Below are 12,132 nucleotides of genomic sequence, written 5' to 3'. Positions count from 1 at the left end.
ATTTTGTAGTATATCTGAGATCCCAATATTTTGATAATTTACTAGTAGTGTTTTCGAGTGGTAGAGAGACAGATGAGGATTGGAGCCATGCTGTGACCCTCTACTCTGTTCCATAATCTTCTGCATAGTGAATTTAAGCTCACATGACCATATTCTGCAACCTTGCCCCAACCCTCCTCCCCATATTATGGATAGGGAAACTAAATCTCTGGAAGAGAAAATAGTTAGGGTGCACAGTTGAAAAGCCTTTCCATTCAGAGGCAGAACTAAAAATGCACATAACTGCTTCATGGCCCAGTGCTTTTTACTATATTTTCTTGCTTCCTGAGTTCTTGAACATTTAGAGCCAAATACAGCTCTGATCGCCTGCTCTACTCCTATGTCCTCACAGAAAGGCCTTACCACTCTCTCCCCTTTCCCTCTGCTTTCCCAGTGCCATTAAAATCAGACACAGTAGGAGTGAATTTACTCCTTTCTCTCAGACTAAGGATTACCAGCATTCTTGCAGCAAGAAGAAAAGCTGCCCGGAGAGGCATCTGTAACACAAAAGCAAAGATCCTTTGGAAAGCTGGATTTGAGTCCTAGCTCTGTCATTTAACTAGTAATGTGCCTAGTCATTTAACTTCTCTGAGACTCAGTTTTATCGCCTATGAAATAGGGATGTTCTTATTGATGGCGCAGTTGAATGTTATGTAAGGGATCTGTTCCTAGAGACATTTCATAACTCGGAACCCATATAATTCAAGACAACCCAACAGAGTTCTACGAATGCAGAGACTGCTGGCTGACTTTCAGTGTGCTATGCAGCCAGAAACTACATTTCCCAGCCTCCCTTATAGCTTCATATGTCTTTGTGACAAGATTCTGGCCAGTGGTATAGTAATTGTAATGATTCTGTTGGAATACAGACATGATAGTGGGAGCATAGCAGTCATCTTAGATCACAAGATGGAAAACCACCTGTTCAGGAGGACGTAGCAGTAAAATGAAAGTGCACAGGCACCTGACATTGCAGAGCTGCCACATCAGCCACAAGCTGCTTATGCTCGAACTGTGACACAAAGAGAACATTACTGTCGTGTTTAATCTACTGTCATTTGTTACATGTGCTAAACTTATATCCTAAACAATACAGGGTGTTTTTATTTACTCAAGTAGTGCCTCTCTGTGGAAACTTCAGCATAAATATATCTTAAATTCACTGAGACTGCATCAGTTTTGAAAAAAAATGAAATTTTATTTCATTTTGAAAATTTGGGCAATTTTGTGTATAAAGCAATAGTTTATTATTATTATTTTACATCATGGTGCTCCAAATTTATATAATCTAATTCCACATAAACATTCAGCATCACTGATCTTCCATAAGGCCATTGTGAGGCATTAATGAGTTAAATGAGGAAATGCACAGTATAAGGTTTTTTCATCAGAAATTGCATTTTTTTAACATAAATATGTTATTGAAGTATAATGTTCATTTTTGAAAAGGCATAAATGATAAGGCTGTCAGTTGATACGTTTTCACAAAGTGGACACTCTGGGTAACCAGAATCTAGAACAAAAAGTAGAGCATTACAAGTACCCCAGAAGCCCCTCTCATGTCCCCTCCCAGTCACAACTACAACCCGAAGACAACCACTACTTTGAATTCTATTACCAGCTATTATTTTTCTGTGTTTTTACTTTACGTAAATGGATTATTACAGTATGCATCTTTGTATCTGGCTTTCTTCTTTCAAAATTGGTGTGAGATTTACCCATATGTTGTGTAGTAGTACGTCCACATCATGAACTTTTAAGTGTTGATTTTGAGTTATAAATTATACTTAAGATATAACCAATAAGTCTTGAATGAACCTTCAACCTCTCTCACTTTTTGGCATTGCTTATAACGTTTTTAGAATGTTCTCTCACCTCTGGCTATTAAATTCTATCACCTTTTAACAATTAGCTTAAAGGTAACCTCAGTCGCCTTTGATCTATTGTTCCTCTGACCTCCTATGGGTTATTTTTCACTTATTACAACATATACTGTAAGTATTTTTGTATAGTATCCTGAAGGCATTACATAATTCAAAACTCATCTAGTTCTTATTATCCCATTTGAAGAAGGAACAGAACAAATGAACGTTTTTAAAAATATAAATGCTTAAGATTTATTAAGGAACAAGTAACATAGAAATATTAATAGCAAATATTTTATTTTCTGATAAAGATCATGTAATGGAACAAGACTAAATAATGGCCTAGTTACTCTTATGGTAATAATAGTGGAGTAGCTTATAGTAGACTAACCCTCCTGAAGATAACAATTATTAATTCTATATAAATATTTTATATAAAATATTTTAAGAAAAACAACTATTTGGAAGTATTGAGATAAATTGATAAGCAGGCCAAGGCTAAAGAGGAGTTGATCTTGAAAGAAGAGAACTGGAAAGTTGAGATTGATGTGTCTATGACCTCTGGCCTGGAAGTGCTTCGCAGTCCATGAGATGCAGGGGAAAGGCAGAATCTTACTGGGTAGAGAAAGAAGAGGACCAAGTTCAGGACTGTCATAAAGGCTAAAAATGAGGGGGAAGCCCAGAAAGGATGAAATTGTAAGGCAGGGATCCAAAATTTGCAAACAAATGCCATACAAATCCTTGGCTCACCATTGAGCTTCACATATATGGAAGAGATTCTAAGGAGCCAGCAAAGATGCAACTTTAACAATTTAACAAAGACTGAGCAGAGATTTCAGCTGCCACCCACCAAGGATAGAATTTGGAATTTGAGTCTAACCAAATTAATTGCCTACTTGAACAAGAATCAACACATTAGAGAAGAAGGTAACAGAATTCAGAGTCTCTGCAACACGTCATTTATAATATCTGTAATAAAAGAAAGTTACTATATATACAAAGAAACAGGAAAGTGTTATCCACACAAGAGAAATATTCATCAATAGAAACAGACCCTGCAGGTAATAGGTTTATAGTTTGTGTGGTGCTGGTTCATGGATGTGTATTTATCTCCAAACTTAACAAGTCACATACATTAAATATGTATACTTTTTTATATGGTAATCATATCTTAGTAAAGTAGCTTAAAAAAATAAAGAAATAGACATCAAGATGATCCAGAGGGTATTAGCAGATGAAGCCTTTAAAGTTGTTATTATTTTAAAGACCTTAAAAGAAAATCTGATCATAGTGAATTAGCAGATGGAAAATGGAGAAATGAAACCTATATAAAAAAGAACCAAATAGAAATTCTAGAACTGAAAAATAAAATATCTGAAATGAAAAGCTTGTTGGATAAGCTTGACAGCAGATTGGAGTGTGCAGAAGAAAGGGTAGTGAACTTGAAGAGAGATCAGTAGATATTATCTAATTTGAAGAACAGAAAGAAAAAATATTTTAAGAAGAATAGATCCTTAGTGACCTATGGGACAATATCATGTATAATTTGTCTGTAACTGAAGTCCCAGAAAGAGAGGAGGGAGAGAAACGAGGAGGAAAATATATAAAGAAATAATGGTCAAACTGTCCTCCAATCTTCTAGAAAACATAACCTTACAGATTCTAGAAGCTCAATGGGTAAGATAAACACAAACAAAACCACACATGGACACATCATAATCAAACCTCTGGAGGCCAAAGACAAAGAGACAAATTTGAAAGCAGCCAGAAAAAAAAAGAAAAAACAGAAAAGACCCATCACATACAGGCGATCAGTGAACCAAATGGTGGCTGATTTCTCATCAGAAACAATGGTAATTTAAAGCATTGAATAAGGAAAAAAATCTGTAAATTCAGAGTTGAAGATTTTAAAATCCCCTCTCAGTAATTTGTAGAACAAACAGATTTTAAAAATCAATAAGGATATAGAAGAACTGAACATTATCATCAGCCACTTTGACCTAATGGATATTTGTAGAACATTATGACCAACAACTGTAGGATATATGTCCTTTTTGAATGGATACGAAACATTCACCAAAATAAATTATGTCCTGTGCCATAAAATAAGTTTTGAAAGATTTAAATCTTAACAGAGCATGTTCTCTGACTCTAACGGAATTATATTAGGATTCAAAAAGGATGAGAAAACTAAAAAAAAAAAAAAAATCCCCAAATATTTGGAAGTTAAACAACAGACTTCTAAATAACTCACCAGTCAAAGAAAAAAAGTCACTAGGGGAATTTTGAACTGAATGCTAAAAAAAAAATGCAACATATCAAAATTGTGGGATACAACTAAAACACTATTTAGGAGGAAATTTGTCAGTCTAAATTTGTCAATCTAAAAGCTAAATGCTTAGGAAAGAAAAAAGATCATTGAAGGTTCTCCCTTAAAAAACTTAAAAAAAAGAAGAGTAACATAAAAGCAAAGAAAGTTGGGGGTGGGGCGGAAGATGGCGGCGTGAGTAGAGCAGCGGAAATCTCCTCCCAAAACAACATATATCTATGAAAATATAACAAAGACAACCCTTCCTAGAATAAAGACCAGAGGACACAGGACAATATCCAGACCACATCCACACCTGAGAGAACCCAGCGCCTCGCGAAGGGGGTAAGATACAAGCCCCGGCCCCGCGGGAGCCGAGCGCCCCTCCCCCCAGCTCCCGGCGGGAGAAGAGCAGGCAGAGCGGGAGGGAGACGGAGCCCAGGGCTGCCGAACACCCAGCCCCAGCCATCCGGGCCAGAGTGTAGGGCCCTCGATACTGGGAAAACAGGGCAGCAAGAACAGTGAGCAGGCACTGGAGGCTGGGCGACAGAGGACATAAGAAAAGCGCGCGACCATTTTTTTTTTTTTGCTTTTTTGCTGCTTTGTTTTGGCGAGCGCTGTTTGGAAGTCTTAAAGGGACAGGGACCCCAATATTAGGGAAACAGGGCAGAAAGACCGGTGAGCAGAGGCCTGAGGCTGGCACCGGAGAATAAAGAAAAACGAACGACCACCTTTTTTTTTTTAAATAAAAAAATTTTTTTTTTTTAATTAAAAAAATTTTTTTTCTTGTTTTTTTTTGTGGTCGTTGTTTTGTTTTGGCGGGTGCTTTTTGGAAGTCTTAAAGGGGCAGGGCGGGCCACTTAATCCAGAGGTAGGGAATCCGGGACCTCTGGGCACCCTAACCCCTGGGCTGCAGGGAGCAGGGAGGCCCCTTACAGAGATAAATAGCCTCCCAGCAGCTCCTGCTCCAACGTGACTCCACCATTTTGGAGTAGCTGCCCGAGCCAGGCCACGCCCACAGCAACAGCGGAGATTAACTCCATAGCAGCCGGGCAGGAAGCAGAAACCCTGTCTGCGCGCAGCTGCGCAGCACAAGCCACTAGAGGCCGCTGTTCTCCCAGGAGAGGAGGGCCACAAACCAACAAGAAAGGAAGTCCTTCCAGCCGTCACTCGTCCCAGTTCTGCAGACTATTCCTATCACCATGAAAAGGCAAAGCTACAGGCAGACAAAGATCACAGAGACAACACCAGAGAAGGAGACAGACCTAACCAGTCTTCCTGACAAAGAATTCAAAATAAGAATCATAAACATGCTGACAGAGATGCAGAGAAATACGCAAGAAAAATGGGATGAAGTCCGGAAAGAGATCACAGATGCCAGAAAGGAGATCGCAGAAATGAAACAAACTCTGGAAGGGTTTATAAGCAGAATGGATAGAATGCAAGAGGCCATTGATGGAATTGAAATCAGAGAACAGGAACGCATGGAAGCTGACATAGAGAGAGACAAAAGGATCTCCAGGAATGAAACAATATTAAGAGAACTGTGTGACCAATCCAAAAGGAGCAATATCCGTATTATAGGGGTCCCAGAAGAAGAAGAGAGAGGCAAAGAGATGGAAAGTATCTTAGAAGAAATAATTGCTGAAAACTTCCCCACACTGGGGGAGGAAGTAATCAAACAGACCACGGAAATACACAGAACCCCCAACAGAAAGGATCCAAGAAGGGCAACACCAAGACACATAATAATTAAAATGGCAAAGATCAAGGACAAGGAAAGAGTGTTAAAGGCAGCTAGAGAGAAAAAGGTCACCTATAAAGGGAAACCCATCAGGCTAACGTCAGATTTCTCAACAGAAACCCTACAGGCCAGAAGAGAATGGCATGATATATTTAATACAATGAAACAGAAGGGCCTTGAACCAAGGATACTGTATCCAGCACGACTATCATTCAAATATGACGGTGGGATTAAACAATTCCCAGACAAACAAAAGCTGAGGGAATTTGCTTTCCACAAACCACCTCTACAGAACATCTTACAGGGACTGCTCTAGATGGGAGCACTCCTAGAAAGAGCACAGCACAAAACACCCAACATATGAAGAATCGAGGAGGAGGAACAAGAAGGGAGAGAAGAAAAGAATCTCCAGACAGTGTATATAACAGCTCAATAAGCGAGCTAAGTTAGGCAGTAAGATACTAAAGAGGCTAACCTTGAACCTTTGGTAACCACGAATTTAAAGCCTGCAATGGCAATAAGTACATATCTTTCAATAGTCACCCTAAATGTTAATGGGTTGAATGCACCAATCAAAAGACACAGAGTAATAGAATGGATAAAAAAGCAAGACCCATCTATATGCTGCTTACAAGAAACTCACCTCAAACCCAAAGACATGTACAGACTAAAAGTCAAGGGATGGAAAAACATATTTCAAGCAAACAACAGTGAGAAGAAAGCAGGGGTTGCAGTACTAATATCAGACAAAATAGACTTCAAAACAAAGAAAGTAACAAGAGATAAAGAAGGACACTACATAATGATAAAGGGCTCAGTCAAACAAGAGGATATAACCATTCTAAATATATATGCACCCAACACAGGAGCACCAGCATATGTGAAACAAATACTAACAGAACTAAAGGGGGATATAGACTGCAATGCATTCATTCTAGGAGACTTCAACACACCACTCACCCCAAAGGATAGATCCACCGGGCAGAAAATAAGTAAGGACACGGAAGCACTGAACAACACAGTAGAGCAGATGGACCTAATAGACATCTATAGAACTCTACATCCAAAAGCAGCGGGATATACATTCTTCTCAAGTGCACATGGAACATTCTCCAGAATAGACCACATACTAGGCCACAAAAAGAGCCTCAGAAAATTCCAAAAGATTGAAATCCTACCAACCAACTTTTCAGACCACAAAGGCATAAAACTAGAAATAAACTGTACAAAGAAAGCAAAGAGGCTCACGAACACATGGAGGCTTAACAACACGCTCCTAAATAATCAATGGATCAATGACCAAATCAAAATGGAGATCCAGCAATATATGGAAACAAATGACAACAACAACACTAAGCCCCAACTTCTGTGGGACACAGCAAAAGCAGTCTTAAGAGGAAAGTATATAGCAATCCAAGCATATTTAAAAAAGGAAGAGCAATCCCAAATGAATGGTCTAATGTCACAATTATCGAAATTGGAAAAAGAAGAACAGATGAGGCCTAAGGTCAGCAGAAGGAGGGACATAATAAAGATCAGAGAAGAAATAAATAAAATTGAGAAGAATAAAACAATAGCAAAAATCAATGAAACCAAGAGCTGGTTCTTCGAGAAAATAAACAAAATAGATAAGCCTCTAGCCAGACTTATTAAGAAGAAAAGAGAGTCAACACAAATCAACAGTATCAGAAACGAGAAAGGAAATATCACGACGGACCCCACGGAAATGCAAAGAATTATTGGAGAATACTATGAAAACCTATATGCTAACAAGCTGGGAAACCTAGGAGAAATGGACAACTTCCTAGAAAAATATAACCTTCCAAGATTGACCCAGGAAGAAACAGAAAATCTAAACAGACCAATTACCAGCAATGAAATTGAAGAGGTAATCAAAAAACTACCAAAGAACAAAACCCCCGGGCCAGATGGATTTACCTCGGAATTTTATCAGACATACAGGGAAGACATAATACCCATTCTCCTTAAAGTCTTCCAAAAAATAGAGGAGGAGGGGATACTCCCAAACTCATTCTATGAAGCTAACATCACCCTAATACCAAAACCAGGCAAAGACCCCACCAAAAAAGAAAACTACAGACCAATATCCCTGATGAACGTAGATGCAAAAATACTCAACAGAATATTAGCAAACCGAATTTAAAAATACATCAAAAGGATCATACACCATGACCAAGTGGGATTCATTCCAGGGATGCAAGGATGGTACAACATTCGAAAGTCCATCAACATCATCCACCACATCAACAAAAAGAAAGACAAAAACCACATGATCATCTCCATAGATGCTGAAAAAGCATTTGACAAAGTTCAACATCCATTCATGTTAAAAACTCTCAGCAAAATGGGAATAGAGGGCAAGTACCTCAACATAATAAAGGCCATCTATGATAAACCCACAGCCAACATTATATTGAACAGCGAGAAGCTGAAAGCATTTCCTCTGAGATCGGGAACTAGACAGGGATGCCCACTCTCTCCACTGTTATTTAACATAGTACTGGAGGTCCTAGCCACGGCAATCAGACAAAATAAAGAAATACAAGGAATCCAGATTGGTAAAGAAGAAGTTAAACTGTCACTATTTGCAGATGACATGATACTGTACATAAAAAACCCTAAAGACTCCACCCCAAAACTACTAGAACTGATATCGGAATACAGCAAAGTTGCAGGATACAAAATCAACACACAGAAATCTGTGGCTTTCCTATATACTAACAATGAACCAACAGAGAGAGAAATCAGGAAAACAACTCCATTCACAATTGCATCAAAAAAAATAAAATACCTAGGAATAAACCTAACCAAAGAAGTGAAAGACTTATACTCTGAAAACTACAAGTCACTCTTAAGAGAAATTAAAGGGGACACTAACAGATGGAAACTCATCCCATGCTCGTGGCTAGGAAGAATTAATATCGTTAAAATGGCCATCCTGCCCAAAGCAATATACAGATTTGATGCAATCCCTATGAAACTACCAGCAACATTCTTCAATGAACTGGAACAAATAATTCAAAAATTCATATGGAAACACCAAAGACCCCGAATAGCCAAAGCAATCCTGAGAAAGAAGAATAAAGTAGGGGGGATCTCACTCCCCAACTTCAAGCTCTACTATAAAGCCATAGTAATCAAGACAATTTGGTACTGGCACAAGAGCAGAGCCACAGACCAATGGAACAGACTAGAGAATCCAGACATTAACCCAGACATATATGGTCAATTAATATTTGATAAAGGAGCCATGGACATACAATGGCGAAATGACAGTCTCTTCAACAGGTGGTGCTGGCAAAACTGGACAGCTACATGTAGGAGAATGAAACTGGACCATTGTCTAACCCCATATACAAAAGTAAACTCAAAATGGATCAAAGACCTGAATGTAAGCCATGAAACCATTAAACTCCTGGAAGAAAACATAGGCGAAAACCTCTTAGACATAAACATGAGTGACCTCTTCTTGAACATATCTCCCCGGGCAAGGAAAACAACAGCAAAAATGAGTAAGTGGGACTATATTAAGCTGAAAAGCTTCTGTACAGCAAAAGACACCATCAATAGAACAAGAAGGATCCCTACAGTATGGGAGAATATATTTGAAAATGACACATCCGATAAAGGCTTGACGTCCAGAATATATAAGGAGCTCTCACGCCTCAACAAACAAAAAACAAATAACCCAATTAAAAAATGGGCAGAGGAACTGAACAGACAGTTCTCCAAAAAAGAAATACAGATGGCCAACAGACACATGAAAAGATGCTCCACATCGCTAATTATCAGAGAAATGCAAATTAAAACTACAATGAGGTATCACCTCACACCAGTAAGGATGGCTGCCATCCAAAAGACAAACAACAACAAATGTTGGCGAGGCTGTGGAGAAAGGGGAACCCTCCTACACTGCTGGTGGGAATGTAAGTTAGTTCAACCATTGTGGAAAGCAGTATGGAGGTACATCAAAATGCTCAAAACAGACTTACCATTTGACCCAGGAATTGCACTCCTAGGAATTTACCCTAAGAATGCAGCAATCAAGTTTGAGAAAGACAGATGCACCCCTATGTTTATTGCAGCACTATTTACAATAGCCAAGAATTGGAAGCAACCTAAATGTCCATCAATAGATGAATGGATAAAGAAGATGTGGTACATATACACAATGGAATACTACTCAGCTATAAGAAAAGGGCAAATCCAATCATTTGCAGCAACATGGATGGAGCTGGAGGGTATTATGCTCAGTGAAACAAGCCAAGCGGAGAAAGAGAAATACCAAATGATTTCACTTATCTGTGGAATATAAGAACAAAGGAAAAACTGAAGGAACAAAACAGCAGCAGAATCACAGAACTCAAGAATGGACTAACAGGTACCAAAGGGAAAGGGACTGGGGAGGATGGGTGGGTAGGGAGGGATAAGAGGGGGGAGAAGTAGGGGGGTATTAAGATTAACATGCATGGGGGGGTAGGAGAAAAGGGAGGGCTGTACAACACAGAGAAGGCAAGTAGTGATTCTACAACATTTTGCTATGCTGATGGACAGTGACTGTAAAGGGGTTTATAGGGGAGACCTGGTATAGGGGAGAGCCTAGTAAACATAATATTCGTCAGGTAAGTGTAGATTAGTGATAGCAAAAAAAAAAAAAGGGCAGTTCCTGTGTGGTAACCTCCAACGAGTTCTACACAAGGGTATAAAGGGCATATAAAAGTGTAGGCAAAGGGTCTGTTTGTGTTTATACAGAGGATCAAAGCCTAATTGGGCTACCCCGAAAATGAACTAAGATACGATATGAAAAAGAACTTCCAACATCTGCACCCTCTGGAAGACTCATGCCAGAAGATGATCATCAAAAAACCCCAACAAAGATCCACGCACTGCTACAGCTGTAGATGCACTCATCCCACCAGTTCCTGGACTTGCCATGTGAATGAGGATGGAGATATCTAAGCTGGCCTGTGCATACAGTAAAACAACAAAATTGGACTGGATCTATACTGTTGGAACTCAACCAAGAATTTGGAGAAGTGCAAATTGTAGCGCTCCAAAGTCTTACAACTACAAACTATTTATTGTTAAAAGAACATATGGCATGTGAACAGTCCCCAGGAATGGGTTGTTTTAATTTGTCTGATTTCTCTCAGACTGTTCAAGTTCATTTGGACAATATCCACCATATCATAGATAAGTTTTCACAAATGCCTAAGGTGCCTAACTGGTTTTCTTGGTTTCACTGCAGATGGCTGGTAATTACAGATATGCTTTGGTTATGTAACTATACTCCTATTATGTTAATGTGTGTGTGCAATTTAAGTAGTAGCTTAAAACCTATACATGCTGAAGTTACTCTACAAGAAGATATATCAAAGAAATAATCAATCTTCCCATGTTTTCTTCCGCCTGCTACTTCTATAGCTTTTCTTCTTCCTTCCTAATTACAACCCTTAAATAGAATTCGTGCCTCATATCAAATTTACCGAGTATCATAATTCTTCCAAGTGGTAAAGATACCTCAAGACAAATGCTGGGCATAGAAGCCACAGGGCATAAATATGCAAAGAAGTAAAAAGCTAACTTTTTCAAACAATAAGGCTTCTCTCTCACTTACCAACTTCACATTTCCCTGTATGGCCCCGGAAGATGACTGGTTAGCCAGAGACGGGTAAGATTCCTCAAGGGAGGAACAACCTAAGACAGGCACAGTCGCAGTGGGGCCATCAGGTGAGAAATTGGGGATCAACAGAGGTGAGGCTTAGAACCTCACCCCCCCGTTCTGAGAGAAATCTTCTGCATACGTGGATGTTTTATTGCCCTGGTCTAGCTTGGATTAACACATAGTCTACAGGCACACACCTGATCATCTACATGTGCTCTCTTACAACACTAAACTATGTTTTCTACCTTTATCTTGTATCTACCTACCACTTCAGCATTTTATTAAAAATAATAATAATAAAGAGAGAAATGTGGTATCCACATATAAATCAAGTATAAAAACCAAATGAGTATTCATATTTGAACTGACTGTTTATAGTTCATAATGCATGAGCAAAACCGAAAGTTTCTGTGATGACTGCCCTTGTACTGTTCACTATGTAACTTATTCATTATGTAAGAATTTGTTCTACATGTAAAAACTTGTTTGT

The 12,132-nt window shown here is 38.9% G+C and overlaps 1 protein-coding gene and 1 long non-coding RNA gene across 2 annotated transcripts in view; one reads left to right on the top strand and one right to left on the bottom strand.

Annotated features, from left to right (window-relative positions):
* IQCH (IQ motif containing H) overlaps window positions 1-12,132 on the bottom strand; it is a 233,156-nt gene that overhangs the window by 164,647 nt on the left and 56,377 nt on the right. The gene's annotated exons all lie outside the window — the stretch shown is intronic.
* LOC118935702 (uncharacterized) overlaps window positions 1-12,132 on the top strand; it is a 66,843-nt gene that overhangs the window by 41,032 nt on the left and 13,679 nt on the right. The gene's annotated exons all lie outside the window — the stretch shown is intronic.

Source organism: Manis pentadactyla, chromosome 11 (assembly GCF_030020395.1).
Source record: "Manis pentadactyla isolate mManPen7 chromosome 11, mManPen7.hap1, whole genome shotgun sequence".
In the NCBI taxonomy this organism is placed as follows: domain Eukaryota; kingdom Metazoa; phylum Chordata; class Mammalia; order Pholidota; family Manidae; genus Manis; species Manis pentadactyla.
Note: the sequence above shows the minus strand (reverse complement) of the source record. Positions and strands in the feature narration are given on the sequence as shown.